General features: G+C 39.3%; 1 protein-coding gene across 1 annotated transcript in view; it reads right to left on the bottom strand.

Annotated features, from left to right (window-relative positions):
• PAG1 (phosphoprotein membrane anchor with glycosphingolipid microdomains 1) overlaps positions 1 to 19,367 on the bottom strand; it is a 138,237-nt gene that overhangs the window by 80,002 nt on the left and 38,868 nt on the right. The window contains exon 2 of the mRNA XM_011937139.1: positions 13,804 to 13,853. The gene's annotated coding sequence lies outside the window, so the exon portion shown is untranslated. The remainder of the gene's footprint in view (positions 1 to 13,803; positions 13,854 to 19,367) is intronic.

Here is a 19,367-nt window from a genome sequence, read left to right as displayed (position 1 = left end):
TTGGTGGGTGGCTAAATTTAGGAATCAAGATCTTATGAGAAAGGTTGAAAGTAGTGAGCAAGATCAGGGTATGTGAATGCTTTCTGTAAAGGGCCAGGGAGGAAACATTTTAGGCTCTGCAGGCCATAGGCTCTCTCACAACTACTCAACTCTGACAGTGTTGCACAAAAGCCACCATCAACAGTAGCTAAAGGATGAGTGTGCCTGTGTTCCAATAAAACTTTATTTACAAAAATAGGTGCCAGAATGTATTCAGCTTGCAGGTCATAGTTTGCCAACTCTAAATTAGATGGCAAATGAAGTCCTTGGAATGGATAAGATCACCCAGGAAGAATACATGTAAGACAAATTTCTATGCTATGAAATTTGAAAACATGTAATTGTGAATTTCCATTCAGTTCAATAAGGATATATCCCATACACAAGGCCTTGCAGTCAGACAGATGGTTCCAAAGCCCTGGCTCTGATTCATACTGACTGTGTGAGAAATGGGGCAAGTTATTTAACCTCTGAGGCTCAGATGCCTTGACTGCAAAATGAGGATAATGACTCTAACAGCTAACATAAGGTACAGGGTTCAAGAGTATATTAATATTTCTATCAATCCTCAGAATGAGATAGTATTATCTGTTTTACAGATGAGTATACTAAGGCATGGGGGGCCAGAAAACATGTCTAAGTGAGACAGCTGGTAAGTGGTGATAGAGGTCTGATTCCAGCCCAAGGAGTCGGCCCTATACCCCTCACCCTCAATCATACCTACATTTCAAAAGTTCATGATGAAGACTGGATGGGAGAAGGGGGAACGTGTTATCACTGTCCTTGGTGTGTAGAAAGAACCCAATGTGGTCATTATTATTATTATAACCTTGAGGCACATCAATAGTTTAAGGATATAATGACTAAGCCAAGGTCAGTCCTGTCCAAGACACTATCTCATCTCTGAATTAATATCTTTTTTGTTGTTGTTGACAGAGGGCCTTGCTCGGGAGTGCGACGGTGCAATGATAGCTCACTGCAGCCTACAACTCTTGGGCTCAAGCGATCCTCCTGCCTCAGCCTCCCAAACAGGTGGGACTACAGGAACGTACCACCATGCCCGGCTAATTTTTACTTTTTTTTGTAGAGACATGGTCTCCCTATGTTGCCCATATGGTGGTGCCATTAACTGGGATAGGAAATTCAGGAAGAGGAACTGATTTCAAGGTATAAAATAAACATTTGAAGAATTCAGTTTGATAAATTAATGAAATGAATGAATTCATCACAGGGATCATATTTTTTTGAAAAATTAAGAACTGACTTTAATCTCATCTTAGCAATAACTGATAGTTAAATAAATTTAATAACTGTGTTTCATGTGATTATTAAATTTTTCAGAAATGTTTGGAAAAATGGTATCACTGGTAAAATATACTAGAATATCAAAGTCCAGTCTTTTACTTATAACTTAAATCCCTTTTTCTTTTTAAGTTAATGACTTTTCTTGTATTTCTTCCTACCATATATATAAATCCTTTCACAGCCATTGTTTTACATATCAATAACAAAAGCAAAAATAACTCCAGTCCCATTAGTTAAACTCCTTGTCTAGCAGAAGGGACTATATAAACTGATAACGGTAAATACTGCCTTAAGGGAGGTATCAAAAACTTGCCAAGAGAAGTGAAATGGAATGGATTAGGGAACTTTTTGCAGAGAAGAGGAGATTTGAGCTGGACCTTAGTGGATATATAGGAATTGTTCGGTGAGAGATTTCTTTGTTCATTTTTCCCCAATCCTAATCCTAGTTTCTGCTAAGATGAAATGCTTGTTAAACTGTAATCTACCATGGACCCAAAAAGGGACCTGTAGATTCTTATAGCAGTTCTGAACAACAGCAGCACAAAGAAAAGAAACCATCCTTCTGCAGGTTTCAATGTGTGTACATAAAGGAGAATAAAGCAAAATGTACTAGGAATACTTGAGAAAAACAAATTAAAAAATGCCAGGCAAGTGGTAATAAAAGCTGATACTATTTTCTTTCCTAACATCCCCACTTAGGGGAAAGACAGACTGAAAATTAACAATAGAATTGATTTGAGGGTCCTTTTAAAGCTGGTGGTGTGCACCTGTAGGAGGCTAAGGCAGGAGGATCGCTTGAGCCCAGGAGTTGGAGGCTGCACTGAGGTATGATTACACCATTACACTCCAACCTGGGCACCACAGCAAGACTGTTTAAAGCTGGTATTAGAAATTCAGGCCAGGCCTGGTGGCTCATGCCTGTAATCACAATGCTTTGGGAGGCCAAAGTAAAAGGATCACCTGAGACCTGGAGTTTGTGACCAGCCTGAGCAACATAGAAAGACCCTGTCTTTACAAAAGATAAAAAAGCAGCCAGGCATCATGGTGTGCACCTGTAGTCCCAGCTACTTGGGGAGGCTAAGGCAGGAGGGTTGTTTGAGCCCAGGAGTTGGAAGCTGCACTGAGATATGATTATACCATTGCACTCCAACCTGGGCAACAGAGCAAGATCATGTGTCAAAAAAAAAAAAACCAAAAAATGGATCTTCTTAATTCAATAAGTGTTCTATATAACTATTTCTTTAATAATTGTCGGCATCTTAAATATATACTTCATTGTAAAATGATTAAATACAGCTGTCCCTTGGTATCTGGGGGACTGGTTCCAGAACCCTCCTCAGATACCAAAATCCCTAGACACTTAAGTACATATACTGAAGTATATATATATATATATGAAATGGCATAGTATTTGCATATAAACTATACACATCCTCCCATGTACTTTAAAACATGTCCAGATTAGTTATAATACTTAAAACAATGTAAATGCTATGTAAGTAGTTGATATACTGTATTGTTTAGAGAATAACAAGAAACGAAGTTTGTACACGTTCGGTACAGAGGCAAGCATTCTTTTTTTTTTTCTTTGAATACTTTGAATTAGAGGTTGGTTGAATCCATGGATGTGGAACCCAGAGATGTACAGGGCCAACTGTAAATGTTGTTTCTGTTTAGATAAAAATATTACAGCATTTTATACAATTCAAATATGCCTGGGGTGCTATGTTACTACTAGAAATTGAAAGACTAGTATTTACAGCACAAAATTAAACATACCTCCTGCTTGGAAGAAATAACTCAGGGTCTGTTTACTTGGAGTCCTATAGATAGGTGCCAACAGGATCTTGGCCAAGTTTCAGAGGGTCTGTAAACTACCTGCAATTATGTCAAATTTTCTGTGCATGTGTCTTTCTTCAGACAGTCTAGAATATTCATTAGCTTTTCAAAGGAGTCTATTATCTCCCCAAAACTAAATCAGCCTCTGCAAAAAGGTCTCCCTAAAGCACATTTATCTTGCTTAAAAAGCCTAAGTATTTTGGGGCTGGGTGTTGTGGCTCATGCCTGTAATCCCAGCACTTTGGGAGGTCAATCACTTAAGGTCAGTAGTTCGAGACAAGCCTGGCCAACATGGTGAAATCCCATTTCTACTAAAAATACAAAAATTAGCTGGGTGTGGGAGTGCACACCTGTAATCCCAGCTACTTGAGGGGGCTGAGTTAGGAAGATCGCTTGAACCCATGAGGCGGAGGTTGCAGTGAGCCAAGATTGCACTATTGCACCCCAGCCTGGGCAAAAAGAGTGAGACTCCATCTTAAAACAAAACAAAACAAAACAAAACAAAACAAAACAAAAAGCCTAAGTATTTTTTTAACCTCCTGCCTCTGAAAAAAATTTAAAAAACTGATTATCCATCCAAATTAAGCAAGTAAATATTTGTGCTTCTGCACTAGACCCCTGGCATTAGATCCAAAAATCAAAATTTTGTCCATTAGTAAGAAGGCAGGGTTACTCATTCTTAACTTAGCATTGTAAAACAATTCAGTGTTTTCAGGCATCTAGCTTTTTTATAAAACTCAAAAAAGACAAAAATCAATAAAAACCCTGAGCTAAGGACTTCTGAAATGTGTAACTATTAATTAGTATACCTAACTTTTAAATTAATCTATACAATTAACTCTACCTAAAAGTCAAAGAGCAGAGCAGCCCATGGATGTTTTTCTTATAGGTTGATCATTGTTTTGAGATAAACCACAGCAAGTTGGTGGCAAAATTAAAGGATTGAGAATTCTTGCTATTCCATTCACAGGCAATCATCCATTCTCCTATTAAATGAAAGGTATTTCAGAATAGAAGAAAGCTATTCTTTTCAGAACAAAATACATTTCTCTCAGGGATTAGATTTTGGAGACTTTATGGCACTTACAAAAGGCTTTTGATATATCCCCCTGCTAATTTAATTTTCTGCCTTTGCTCTGTTAATAGCCAGAACCAGTTTGGAATACCTTCTCTATATTATTGAAAATCAATGAGCAGAAGTCTCACTAATACTTTGAGGCCACTAATGTATAAGAGGTCACTACTCAAAGTGTGAAAGATGGTTGAAAACAAGTTGAGCTTAAACTAGGGAGTAAGTAGCAAAGGCCCTGAGATTCAAAAGCTGTTTTTTGTTTTACCTGAAACTATCCAATAAGCATTAGCTTTGATAACTACAGAACCAAATTTTGCTTGTGTTAACCTGACATAAGGGCCCATAAAATTGTATTTAACAGGCTCTACAGCAGCCTCTCTGCTCCCTTGAAAGAATAGCTTCATTCATACACATTCCAAATTATATCTGTTTTGCATAAATGAAGTAGACTTTGTAGAAAAGACTGGATTCATTATCATGTAAAATACAGCCATTAGCAGAAAATCTAGTAACTCTATTCCCAGACATAACAAGATTAGACTCAGGCTACTGGGCTGGAAATGGGGGGATGAGAAGTGAAGTGTTCTTAAAGCCTTCCTTCTTACAGCATTACTCATGGGGGTAAATTAAATAACAGTACCAAAAAAGGAAGCTACAACATGCTATTACTCAGGTCTACCATCAGAGCAGAACATTCTGGCCAACTGATCTGGAGGGTTAACACCAGCATAGGAAAGACTTAAATGTTTATACGTTTCTCTCTCAAAACCTTTCTTAAGTTCTCTTGCGGCTGGAAAATTTGATAGGACTCACTTACCACAAATGCTTATCATGTTGACATACAGTAGTTGTGTTATCATCATACTAATTAGATGCTGCAACCAGGGAGTAAAGGCTGGTTAATGATGGAAATTCAGAGAATACAGTACCACAGATTCCAAAACAAGGGTCTGATTCTAGGCAATGATGACGAAATGCTCTCAAGGTCAGGCACAGGGGTAGGTCCAAAGGAGAAAACCTGCGGATGGAACATCTAAAGAATGCCTACTCAGTGCCAGGCACAGCTCCAGGCACTCAGGACACAGGGTGAACAAAACAGATGGGGTCTTAGCACCTTGTAGGTGAAGACTGACAAAAGACTAACACCAAAGTATCAGATAGGGAATATTTAAAAGGTAAAAAAGGAAAGGTGAGTGCCTTGGGGGGTTTCCTGAGCCATGGATGCTTGGGGGAAGTCCTCTCTGAGAAGGTAACCCTTAAGCAGAGATCTGAATGACAAGAAGGAGCCATCCTCTATGCTTTCAATCTATAAAAGCCATCTTTCATGGGAAAAGGATGATAGACGGCAAATGGGAGGCAGCAGTTTAGTCTTGTAATTCGGTGTTTTTCATCACTTTGGTGTCTTTGAGGCATATTTTCAAATATTAGCATATTTATTATATTAAGGGATTATAAAACAAAGCAATTTAAAATGAGTCAACAATAATTACAATCCAGCCACTCTCGACACTTCAGCTAATAACATCTCAGTTATCTATAAAAGCACCCACACTCATCGCGATAGTCATCACTTCACATCAATTCTGAGGTGCTATCTGTGGTCTATGCCACATTCTCATATACTCAGGAGGCAAACTTATCTCTGTTAAAGTAAATGGGAGTTCTTTTGTTAGCAAAAGTTTAAGAACACACTAAACTCCTTGCATTCACACTTGTTTTCTGCAAACATAACCTGTTTGGCCTACTACTTATCTAACAACATCTTAATGGTATATATACATTTTATAAACTATATATATTCAGCTATACAAAAATACATGTAAACAATCATATTGGCAGCATGCCTTTGGGCTATGAGGCATCAGATGGGCAATGGCAAAGGATCACATGGATGAAATCGCAAACTCATTTCTAATTTTCTAAGTTTTCCAGTGATCCCATTATCAGATATTTTTCATTTTTCACAGAAATCTCAATCTTTTGGTTCTTCCCTTATATCAAACATTAGAAAAAAATTTTATTTATTTAATTTGCTGCTGGCTGATTTGTCATAGTTAAAGCCATCATAGACAGGGTTAACTTTATCCTTTCAACAGAAATCTGTTTTTTTTTTTTTTTTTTTTTTTTTTTTTAAAGAGATGGGGTTTCTTTGCCCAGGCTGGAGTATACCAGTGCAATCATAGTTCACTGCAGCCTCAAACTCCAGGACTCAGGTGATCCTCCCACCTCGGCCTCTTGAGTGGATGGGATTAAGGGCACAAGTCTTTTATTAGGAATCTTCAGAAGCACATTAGCACCATAATTAAACTTCACTATGGCTGGTCTAAAATCTATTTTAGAAAATATTATGAAATTATAAGAATTTCCTGCTTGGCAAGGTGCTATGCCACATAGCATTTTATTTATTTTTAAAAATCTACTAAATAAAGGGAGAAAGGGAAAACGATGAAAAAAGTGAAAGGAAGGAAATATGTAAGTGGAGGAATAGTGCAGAGCTGCCCCTTTTCTTAGTCATGAATAACTATGAGAAACTCGGAATTTAAATAGCTAAAATGAAAGCCCTATTTGGAACTGAGTCATCTCTCCCGGTGGGCCTGGGCAGGGCTGTTCCAGCGTGTGTGGTCTCTTCTATTCGAGACTCAGGTAAGGCCATGAGAGCCAGGTGCTTCCTTCTTAGGGCAATATTGGTACTAAGGAGTCGGGGGAGGGTTTTTATTCCTAAAGTGGCAGGCCCACAAAAGAAATATCTTTTTTCATGACATGAAAAAGGAATACAGAAAACAGCCGCAGCTTCATTAAACCTTGCTCAAGAATCTGGAGCTCTCTGCAACTGAACAGGACAGGCCTCAGTGAGCATCCCTGGCCACCTGCAAGACACAAAGACCCAACAGGGAAATTCTTTCTCCACTGGCAAGGATGGAGCTTTCATAAGATGGAGTGGGAGTCTATAAAAAATTTTTTTAAAAGTTTTTTTTTTTTAAGTACTAGAACCTGTGATTGATCCTAGAAGTCCAGCATTCAGAATCACCTTATGTTAGTAATTTGGGTGTGACAGGTGTCTGGCTGTGAAACTATCACTCCATTAATGACCAGGTGTTTCATGAGAAGGTCACATATGCGAAGCGACCCCCAAACACAGAAGGAGTCAAGAAACCAAAGAAGGAGGCAGACAAGTCCATCTTGTGGTTACAGGGTGATTTTATTGGGGAACTTACGGACAGGAGCATGGTCTTGGGTAGCCACAAGACAAGTAGATCTCCTCATCATTAGACCACCAGACCGAGGGATTATATACCCAGGGAAGGGTTACACATGCTCCAGAGGAAATGAGTAGGAATTTGATCTAAAGGCAGGATTTACAGTAAGTACCAGTATATCAAGGTTGATCTGCTCTAAGGGCAGGATTTATGGTAGGTATGTGCTCTTACACAACGAACAAAAGATAAACTGGAAATCTCAGAGCATTCCTGGAACTGTTCGTAAGAAGTCAACATGGTAGATTAGCTTACAAGATGGAATTACTTTAGCTTCCACACTGGGGTTGACTTGGGAAGCCAAGAGGAACTCTAAAGCAGTGGTCCCCAACCTTTTTGGCACCAGGGACCGGTTTCATGAAAGACAATTTTTCCACAGACAGTGGGAGTGGGGATGGTTTCGGGATGAACCTGTTCCACTCAGATCATCATAAGGAGTGCACAACCTAGATCCCTCATATGTGTGGTTCACAACAGAGTCCGCACTTCTGTGAGAATCTAATGCCACCACCAATCTGACAGGAGGCTGGCCCACCACTCACCTCCTGCTGTGTGGCCTGGTTCCCGCAAAGGCTGAAAACCCCTGCTCTAAAGGAACCAAACACAGGGTCAAGGAGGATGACTTCCTAATCATCTTCCTAGAGGGGTGCATAATTAATTAATGCTAAAAGAGCAAAAACATAGTATTAAAGAATATAAAGCAGATTATACTGGAAGAATGTAAAAAAAAGACCTTGAAGGACTTAACTAAAGCTAGTTAGAAAACCTAACACACAGACCTTAACATAAAAGGTTAGAGTCCAAACAACCAACTCTCTCTTCATCAAATAAGTCCTCTAGTGTGCTTTGCATATCAGGCACCTCGGGTTTCTACTGAAGCAGAGGCCGCAGCCTCGGTCCTCCAAAAGCAGTTTTTACGATCTTCTCAAGACATCCATTCACGAAGTGAATAGCAATCAATGCTCTTGGAGCTTAATGGGAAACACTCGAAGACACTGACATGCCACCAGGTTATCTCCATGCTTGAGGCTGACGAGGCAAAGGAGAACAACCGTGACCAGCAGTGAACAGGTACTGTAGTGAATGGCATTTATACGCTTTCCCTTCTAATTCCTAGAACCCTCCTCTGAAGAGGCTCCCAGTGTAGCTACCAGTGGAGAGGAAACAGCAGCGATCCAAAGAGATAGCACCTTCAAGGCTTCTCCCAAGCCTCTGGCAAGGGATCTGGGCATCCTGGCAGCCACAGACCTGGTAGAGCACCAGCTGCTCTCGGGGGGAGGGGTTCAAGGCCCCAGCCTCTAACTGGAGCTGTGTCTTCCCTGGCCCCCTTGGTGTCCTCAATGGCACAATTTCTAAGAAAACTGTGTGGCTCCTGGTAGCTGAGCTAATCACCTGAAATCTTTTCACAGAAAGTCACAGGCTTTCAAAACTGGAACAAACCTTATTCTTCATGAAGAAATAATCCTCACTTCTGTATTCGTCTTTTCTCTTTTCACTTCCTTTTCTTCTTTTTCTTTTTTTTTTAATATCAACTAGTTACTTTCTAATGGAAGAGTCCTGATGTACAGAAGTCTATGGAAATCAAGAAGTGAATATCTGCCAATTTCACACAAACTCACTGCTATTTAAATTAGGAAAAAAAAACACAACAATATAAACAAAATGTCCCAAAGAAGTTCAGAAAGTCGCCATACGTCACAAAGCAGCCAAGAGTGGACAATGAAACTAGCTTTTACGTCACCTGACTCTCCAGCCAGTTCTACTGTGCTAAGATCAGACCTAATAATCCAGCTAATAAAAAACTGGACATTTAAAATTCCAAATGGTGCCATTCTAGCCATTAGAAGCATTTTTCAACCATAGGGAAAAAAAAGCAGTTAATGTTGAGGGAAAAGTCAGGGCATATTTTCTTTAAGTCAAAAAAGTCTAACAATAATTTTTATATCATAAACACTTGTAAAAGAGCATAGAATATGTATTATATATATGTGTGTATATATATGTATGTGTGTGTGTATGTATGTGTGTATATCTATCTATCGATCTACAAAAGGAGTACCCTTTTAGGATTACACTTGACTTACATGGCCTAGCTACACAGAGAGCTGTTACATGTACTATAACACACCAACAAGTACACAGAGTTATTCCAAAGTGAATGAAGTATCCCAAAGTGAACACTCTCACGTTAACTGCCCCTTGGGCAGAAGTGCCCATCCTTTGGGCCAGGGAGCAGAATTACAGGGGACAGATCAACAGGGCCACTACATCATTCTGGAGCAAGCTGACATTTGGTGTCAACAAGAGATTGCAGCTGAAGCTTTGATTCTATCCAGCCTGCTGTTTCAACAACCCGTTGTGCATCAGACACAATCATGGCCTGGCTTCAGTCACAATGTATTTAGGTCCATTTGCAAAATAGCATAGAAAACAGAGGAGTAAAACTTAACTATATGCTGAAATGTTCCTTTTACACTTGGAAGCATCACAAATGCACTTTTTCAGGCTTATCAGGATACCCTCTAGCATCAGAACATGGATTTTTGAGTCTTACAAAAGCTCTTCTTACTGTGCCTGCACCACAGATTTACACTGCTGTAACTCCTGTCAGACATCATCTTAGCTTTATGAATAAATAAAACTATGCTCTAGGGAAACATTGATTTAAGAGGAAAAATCAATACCCATCTAGCATGCAATAAGACTTGAGCTTTAAGGCAGCTTATTCCCAAAGTACAATACAATATGAAGTGTAAAACCATACTTTTTGCTTCCTAATAAAGGATGAGTGAGAATATGTGAAATTGGCAGGCAAATCCTTGCTTTCCATAGTCCTCAGAATATCAGGAGTCCTCTTTTCCTCTTAAAAGTAGCTTAGTTGATATTTCAAGAGGAAAGAGAAAGGGAAAAAGAAAAAAGGGAAGGTGAAGCCATGGTGGCAAATCTTGATACTCTGTGAATCTACACTGTGAGTATGTAAGGACTCAGTGATTCTCTCCTGTGTATAAAATTTTTCATCATAAGCAGTTCAAAATTATGAGACTGGGCATGGTGGTTCACGCCTGCAATCCTAGCATTTTGAGAAGCCAAGGTGGGAGGATCGCTTGAACCCAGGAGTTTGAGATCAGCCTGGGCAATATGGTGACACCCCATCTCTACAAAAAATAAAAAAACTAGCCAGGCATGGTGGCATGTGCCTGTACTCCTAGCTACCTGGAAGACTGAGGTAGGAGGATCTCTTGAGCTCAGGGGTTTGAGGCAACAGTGAGCTATGTCCAGTCTGGGCAACAGAGTGAGACCCTGTCTCTAAAAGCAAACAAAACCAAAAAGAATTTAAAAATTATGTATGTTTGCTTGGGAAAAATTCTCAGGGAAAAATATCAGCCAAGATGATAACAATGGTTCTCTTTGGGTAATGATTCACAAGGAAACTTTTTTCTTCCTTGAGAGCATTAAATTTTCCAACTATCGTGATGATGTATATGTTTTTATAGTTCAGAAAACACACACACACAATAAACACGAGGAAGGATAGCAAAAAGAAAATGAAAGATTAATTAGACTGACTGCAAAGTATTTTGTTGACTACTGGCCTAGAGACAGCTAAGATTTATACTGTAACACTTATTTATATTCCAGGCCAACTCTTTCTTATTGCTCTTGGATGTTTTTCAGGGCATAAGCAGGCTGCTATTAAAATTGACTGATTTAAAAAATAAAGCTAACGGCTTATGCTGAAATTAACCTCATCTTTGTGAGCCAAAGATCAAATGCGAGACAAAAGCTGGCTAGAGTCTAGAGTCATCATTTTCTCAGCTCCGCAATCACCTTACAACTTAGGACCATTTTCACAGTGGAGACAGTTGTTAAAAGTTCTGACAAGCCCTGCGGTAACCTTTGATTACAAAGCCACTCCAGAAAGCCAAGGTTCTTGCTTAGAATTGGTTTGAATTAAAAATGAATCCCATTATTTTCCCCTAGCTCCTCAAAGATGCAGTTCATCACTAATTGTGTTAACTCTGGCCTCTCAAGAAACACACTTATTTGTTAATTCAGCTTAGGAGTGCATATCTCCCTGGATGGTTGCTGATTCTGTGTTTTCTTTGCTTGTGTTTCTCTTTTCCGGGGGGCAATCCTAGATCATTGAAACCTCCGCCTCCTGGGCTCAAGCAATTCTCATGCCTCAGCCCCTCAAGTAGCTGGGATTATGGGTGTGCAACACCATGCACAGCTAATTTTTATATTTTTAGTGAATACAGGGTTTCACCATGTTGGCCAGGCTGGTCTCGAACTCCTGGCCTCAAGTGATCTGCTCACCTCGGCGTCCTAGAGTGCTGGGATTACAGGCGTGAGCCACCACGCCCAGCCTGCTTTGCTTATGTTTCTAATAACTGGAAAGAACAACTCTGGAAGTTTCAAATATATTTCCAAGTCACAGGCACACTGGAAACCCGAAAATGGGTTGGGGCAATTTCAAATTTTGAATTTCAAATTAAAACATCATAAAGTCACTACTATTATCACTAAATTTGGTGCGGACACTGTCTGAATCTACTTCCACTCTGGCAATGATACACAATTACAAGTTTCAAAAGAATGTAGCCATCATGTTAGTTCTGATCTCAGCAGAAGAGGGAAAGGGGACATAAATTGGTTTTGGTGGCTCTTCTTTAATGTAGCAAAAATAACAAGCAAAGCATTATTGTTGAGAAGAATGCTTACATTTAGTCAGAAAAAAAGCACAGCTTGAGATAAATTACTTTTCATGAATTCTATCTTCTTTATTATAGTGTCAGAGATATATTCATTTAAATAAATTAGAGCATCTACTGTGTGTTACTATGCTCCAGGCATTTATTAGATGTTGTAGGTACTAAAATAAGATACAAACGTTGCCCTCAAGCTTAGCTTCTATAGGAGGGTCAGATGGAGTAAAACTCAAGAAGTCAGCCACGTACAAAAAAGTACCACACAATGCTTTCCAGAAATTGGGAGGAATGCGATTCTACTACAGAAGCATGTGATGCCTATTCTAAAATATATAGATTCTTGAGTTAAATCTTAATTACCCCCAACTGGAAAATGCTCTACATTTCAGGCCATAATAATGTGTGTAAGGCGAGCAGCTCTAGTGGAAATGGAAATGCATTAGAGAAAATGTCTAATCCCTGAATCGAGATTCTTGTCAAATATTAGGAGATCAGAGGAAGGCGTTTTTAGAATGTGGATAATCAAAGGTCTTAATGCACTAATTCTTTAGCCTAAGTTACCTAACAAAAGGCAGGCTGATTTCCAGGATCTGCAGTTACGTTTAGAAACACTGTGGCCTCAGAGGGGAACCAAAATAACCTTGAAATAGCTCCCTGCTCTCCTAAGAGGAAAGGGTTACTCTGGTAAGAGAAGGAATTTCTCAGAAAGTTGAAGCAAAGATTTAATTAAAAGACAGTGGCCTATTTTACAAGATTCCTTTGGTGAAAAGATGGGGAAAACTTAGACCAGATGAATTCCTTTCCAGGCCATACAGGAACTGGATAATGATTTAAAATGAATATGAGTCGGGCAGGCCACAACTCTTCAGGTTTGTAAAATAAATCTTTCAAATGGGTGGACACTGTGCTTCGAAGTCCAGGATTCATTATAAAAACTAATAATCATTGTAGTAAACTAATTCCTAAAATAAAATACAGAATGTCTTTGTGTTAACCTGTTCATTTAGTCTGAATGGTTTTTTTCTGCGTTTGGTCTGTTCACAGAAGATGACCCAAGGTCATTAAGGAATTATTAACATAACTTTATCATCAGCACAAAATGAGATTATTAATACCATGAATAATGATAACCAAAAACACAGCCTTATATCTTTTTGGTGGTGGTGGCAGTGAGCACTGTGTATCCTATTAATCTCTCTATCAAGCCTATGAGACTACCCAATTATTATCCCTGTCTCAAAGATGAGGAAAGAGATTGAGAGAGAGTAGGCATTTAGCCCAACTTCACAGAGGCTTTACAAAGCTCAGCCATGGATGGGCTTACCACCAATCAAACGGAAACACCACGTTGTAGGAAGTATACCCACTGGCGTCTTTGTGTCTATCGCAGAAGACCTAAGGTGCTAAATTCAAATCAGACTAGCTCATACCCTGGATGTTTTTCAGCTTAGAAGCTGTGTGTCTGCAGAGTTAACCCAAACAGAGTCTCCAAATCAACAACTGATGCATGCAAAGTTAAACTAAAAGCCAGTTTGAATGAGTAATAATGTAGAATAAACCAGATAAATAAATACTTTGAAATCACCGTTTCCCAGCAATGAAGTTGTGGCCAACTGGAGAACAATCTCGTGTTTTCTGGAAAAGAAACACAAGAGAAAACAATTTCAAAATTCTGAACTGTATTAAAACTGCAACAATTAAGGTAAAATGATCATCTTGTCATTTACTTATTTAAGATTTGGCCAATAGTAAGCAACTGAAAAATGATTATTTAATTAGCCTTTACTGCTTTAATACTATAATAAAAGAATGTTAAAAAGCAAAAGCTAAAACTTGCTCTTAAAATGCCAGACCTATATGTTATTCCTAATTTTATACATGCAGAAAAGTAAAAACGATGGCATTAATAGCATGTAATAAATTATGCCCATACTTCATTTTAATCATTGCTGCCTTCTAACTCATTTGCACCAATGATAACAGCAACTAGGGTTTATCAACAGCACTGCACCTGCACACCTCAAACACAGACCTCTAGAGCCCAAGTGCAACGTACATGGATTAAGCAAAAACAAAACTGGTTGCATGCCTCAAGAAGATGACAGTCTTTTCAGCAAAAAAAAAAAAAAAAAGGTGAAACCAAATTGTATGCAGACATGTGATAATTGTTATATTTAGCTATATTATTTAATGTCTTCATCTTGAAATATGCTGTATTTTTGTTAACATGGCTTCTTATGCTTAAAAATAAAATTATCACTATAAAGATCACTTCTCCAAGAATAAGTGTGATTTGAGTTTGAGGAATGTAATCTCAAATCGAAAATTCTGTTTTTGTAGAACTGTGTATCTAAGTAGACATCTGAAAATATGCTAAGTGGAAGTAAAAAGCATGGGTAGTTAAAGAATGAACCTAATAACAAGACTGAATTTTCTCTAGAGAAATATCCACTGAGGGAAACCGGAGCCTCCTCTCCCCTCTTTTCTTTTTTGGTAAAGTTTAAAAGAGAAAAGAAAACTATTTCTTAGAAGAAATGAAAAGTAAAACAATATTTGAAAGACCAAATAGTCAAGCTGACAACAAGCAAGGTGGTAATTCCTCCATGAGCTCCAGTGTCAGACTCCACAGTGTCCAGAAAGACAGGAACCCCCAGACTCTTAACCCATGTAGTCTAAAAGCCACTTGAATATGAGAAAAGAGAAAAGTGCAGCAGAAGGCGAGAGGAGGTTCCATGCCAAGAGTGGCAGTAGAATGGTAAAGAACACATTTGCTGAGTCCACATGCAACAAAGAAAGGCAATGGGTACTTTCTTCTCTTGGCCTTTTGCCGGGAAATCCCCCATCCTGAGCTACTAAGCACTATGGCTCAGCAACACCGTGGGTGCTGGGACATTTCCTCACCAGTCTGAAAACCTATCATTTATAAAACCAGGAGGATGCATTTCAAGCTCTAAACAACTGCATTGGAAACAAGTATTTGGGAATAGTACCCAAACAGTACCCAAATGTTCAAAAGTGGAGACACAATTATTTTGAGAGGCTGCTAGTGGTGTCTAAAACACTGCCAAATCTGTTTAATAAACACTCACTGATAAATCTCTGTGCTATATACAAGGGGCACACAAAGGCAAAGATAATAAGGCCCAGTTCAGGAGCCCAAGTTACAAGTAAGTAGCACAATACAGAGAGACACAGGGATAAGAGGAGTATTAACAGGTTGTGATTACAGTACAGAAAACAGCAGAATAGTTTGGCTATGGAGGGCCCCTCCATGCTTGTTCTCCACACCCCTTGTGATAAAACCCAAGCCCCTGACATTGTGACAATCTCCCTGTCACAGTGCCCAGCCTTTCCAGTGTCATCTCATCATTCTCACTGCCCTCCTGAGTCCTCCATGCCTCTGCCACCCTGTCTGTTTTAGAGGCTAACCAACCAATATAGAAGAGTGAATAGACTAGCAGCACAGGGACCCACTGAGATGTGGGCTCCTTCAGCCACACTCACCAGTGTAGGTGAAGACGTGGCATGGGGAGAAAGCTGGGTTATACAGGGTTGGGGTTTTGCTAGTGAGTATATCTAATAAAGCACTTTTTTAAGAAATAATTTCAACTTTTATTTTAGACGCAGGGAGCACATCTGCAGGTTTGTTACATGAGTATATTGTGCATGAGATTTGAGGTCTGAATGATCCTGTCATGCAGGTAGTGACCGTAGTACCCACTAGGTAGGTTTTCAACCTTTACTCCCCTTTCTTCGTCTCCCTTCCAGTCACCCCCAGTGTATATTGTTGACATCTTTGGATCCATGAGTACCCAGTGTTCAGCTCCCACTTATAAGTGCGAACATGTGGTATTTGGTTGTCTGTTTCTGTGTTAATTCCTTTAGGATTATGGACTCCAGCTACATTCATGTTGCTGTGAAAGACATAATTTAGTTATTTTTTATGGCTGCCTAATACTCCATGATGTATATGTACCACATTTTCTTTATCCAATTCACTCAAGTTGATGAGCACCTAGGCTGATTCCATGTTTTTGCTATTGTGAATAGTGCCTCAATGAGTATACAAGTCTATGTGTCTTTTTGGTAGAACCATTCATTTTTCTGAAAGCACTTGTTTTTAAGCTGGAAACTGTGGTGTGCTTGTAAAGAGTGGGTGAATCCTGGCACCTGATAGGTGGGTCCTCCAACTTGTTCCAACCTCCTGTTCCACTGTGTCCTCAGCTGGTCACATCCTTCTCAATCCACTCCTTCCTTTATTTAGAGTCCAATGAGGAAATAACTATAAACACCAATGTAAAGTACATGCTCTAAAACAGGACTTTCAACCTTGCCCTTGCTGACATTTGGGGCTGCAGAATTCCTTGTTTTGAAGGGCTAGCATTTCCTGCCCTGAGCTGTAATAAACAAAAATGTCTCCAGACTTCAACAAATGTCCCCTTAGGAGCAAAATACTCCCAAGTTGAAAATCACTGGTCTAAAATGAATGATGACTTATTAAAACACAGTAATTTGAGCATAGTGGCTCACACCTATAATGCCAGCTCCTGAGGAGACTGCAGTGGCAGGACTGCTTGACCCCAGGATTTGGAGGCTGCAGTGAGCTATGTTGTACCACTACACTCCAGCCTGGGCGACAGAGCTACGGCATCTCTTAAACACAAACACACACTCACATACTCTCATATTTATATCTTAACTTTCATATCATGCAGAAAAACAGCAGTGTGGATGGGGACCACTGGAAAAGGCATAGATGAGGGAGTGGGTGTATGTAAAAAGCATCTGTTGTATTCTCGGCCCTGCATGAGGTCAGTTATCTTATTCAAGATGCACAAAACACCCTGTGCTTTTCTCTGCATCACAGCAGCTCTAAACCTTGAGAAGCAATGATTTAGTGCATGCTGACAATGTTATTAAAAGCAGAACTCTTCACAATAAAATAAAAAGTATTGCTAGATACGCCTTTCCTTCACTTTCAGTAGACTGAACACCTGACTCTGTGAGAATGATCAGCACATTTTCTTTCTTTCTTTCTTTATTTTTATTATTATTATACTTTAAGTTCTAGGGTACATGTGCACAAAGTGCAGGTTTGTTACATATGTATACAACATATGTGCCATGTTGGTGTGCTGCACCCATTAACTCATCATTTACATTAGGTATATCTCCTAATGTTATCCCTCCCCCATTCCCCTACCCCACGACAGGCCCTGGTGTGTGATGTTCCCCATCCTGTGTCCAAGTGTACTCATTGTTCAATTACCACCTATGAATGAAAACATGTGGTGTTTGGTTTTCTGTCCTTGTGACAGTTTGCTCAGAATGATGGTTTCCAGCTTCATCCATGTCCCTACAAAGGACATGAACTCATCCTTTTTTATGGCTGCATAGTATTCCATGGTGTATATGTGCCACATTTTCTTAACCCAGTCTATCATTGATGGACATCTGGGTTGGTTCCAAGTCTTTGCTATTGTGAATAGTGCCACAATAAACATACGTGTGCATGTGTCTTTATAGCAGCATGATTTATAATCCTTTGGGTATATACCCAGTAATGGGATGGCTGGGTCAAATGGTATTTCTAGTTCTAGACCCTTGAGGAATCGCCACACTCTCTTCCACAATGGCTGAAGTAGTTTACAGTCCCACCAACAGTGTAAAAGTGTCCCTATTTCTTCATATCCTCTCCAGCACCTGTTGTTTCCTGACTTTTTAATGATTGGCATTCTAACTGGTATGAGATGGTATCTCATTGTGGTTTTCATTTGCATTTTTCTGATGGCCAGTGATGATGAGCGTTTTTTGTCATGCATCTGTTGGCTGCATAAATGTCTTCTTTTGAGAAGTGTCTGTTCATATCCTTTGCCCACATTTTGATGGGGTTGTTTGATTTTTTTCTGGTAAATTTATTAAAGCTCTATGTAGTTTCTGGATATTAGCCCTTTGTCAGACGGGTAGATTGCAAAAATTTTCTCCCATTCTGTAGGTTGCCTGTTCACTCTGATGGTAGTGTTTTTTTTTTGCAGTGCAGAAGCTCTTTAGTTTAATTAGATCCCATTTGTCAATTCTGGCTTTTGTTGCCATTGCTTTTGGTGCTTTAGACATGAAGTTCTTGCCCACGCCTATGTTCTGAATGGTATTGACTAGGTTTTCTTCTAGGGTTTTTATGGTTTTAGTTCTAACATTTAAGTCTCTAATCCATCTTGAATTAATTTTTGTATAAGGTGTAAGGAAGGGATCCAGCTTTCTTCATATGGTTTCAGCTTTCTTCATATGGCTAGCCAGTTTTCCCAGCACCATTTATTAAATAGGGAATCCTATCCCCGTTTCTGGTTTTTGTCAGGTTTGTCAAAGATCAGATGGTTACAGATGTGTGGTATTAATTCTGAGGGCTCTGTTCTGTTCCATTGGTCTATATCTCTGTTTTGGTACCAGTACCATGCTGTTTTGGTTACTGTAACCTTGTAGCATAGTTTGAAGTCAGGCTGCATATGCCTCCAGCTCTGTTCTTTTGGCTTAGGATTGTCTTGGCAATGCAGGGTCTTTTTTGATTTCATATGAACTTTAAAGTAGCTTTTTCCAATTCTGTGAAAAAAGTCATTTGTAGCTTGATAGGGATGGCACTGAATCTATAAATTACCTTGGGCAGTATGACCATTTTCATGATATTGATTCTTCCTATCCATGAGCATGGAATGTTCTCCCATTTGTTTGTGTCCTTTTTTATTTCACTGAGCAGTGGTTTGTAGTTCTCCTTGAAGAGGTCCTTCACATCCCTTGTAAGTTGGATTCCTAAGTATTTTATTCTCTTTGAAGCAATTGTGAATGGGAGTTCACTCATGATTTAGCTCTCTGTTTGTCTGTTATTGGTATATAGGAATGTTTGTGATTTTTGCACATTGATTTTGTATCCTGAGACTTTGCTGAAGTTGCTTATCAGCTTAAGGAGATTTTGGGCTGAGACGATGGGGTTTCTAAATATGCAATCGTGTCATCTGCAAAGTGGGACAATTTGACTTCCTCTTTTTCTAACTGGATATCCTTTATTTCTTTCTCCTGCCTTATTGCCCTGGTCAGAAGTTCCAACACTATGTTGAATAGGAGTGGTGAGAGAGGGCATCCCTGTCTTGTGCCAGTTTT

This window comes from Colobus angolensis, unplaced genomic scaffold, assembly GCF_000951035.1.
Source record: "Colobus angolensis palliatus isolate OR3802 unplaced genomic scaffold, Cang.pa_1.0 Scaffold16, whole genome shotgun sequence".
Taxonomy (NCBI): Eukaryota; Metazoa; Chordata; class Mammalia; order Primates; family Cercopithecidae; genus Colobus; species Colobus angolensis.
This window is presented reverse-complemented; position numbering and strand designations above follow the sequence as displayed.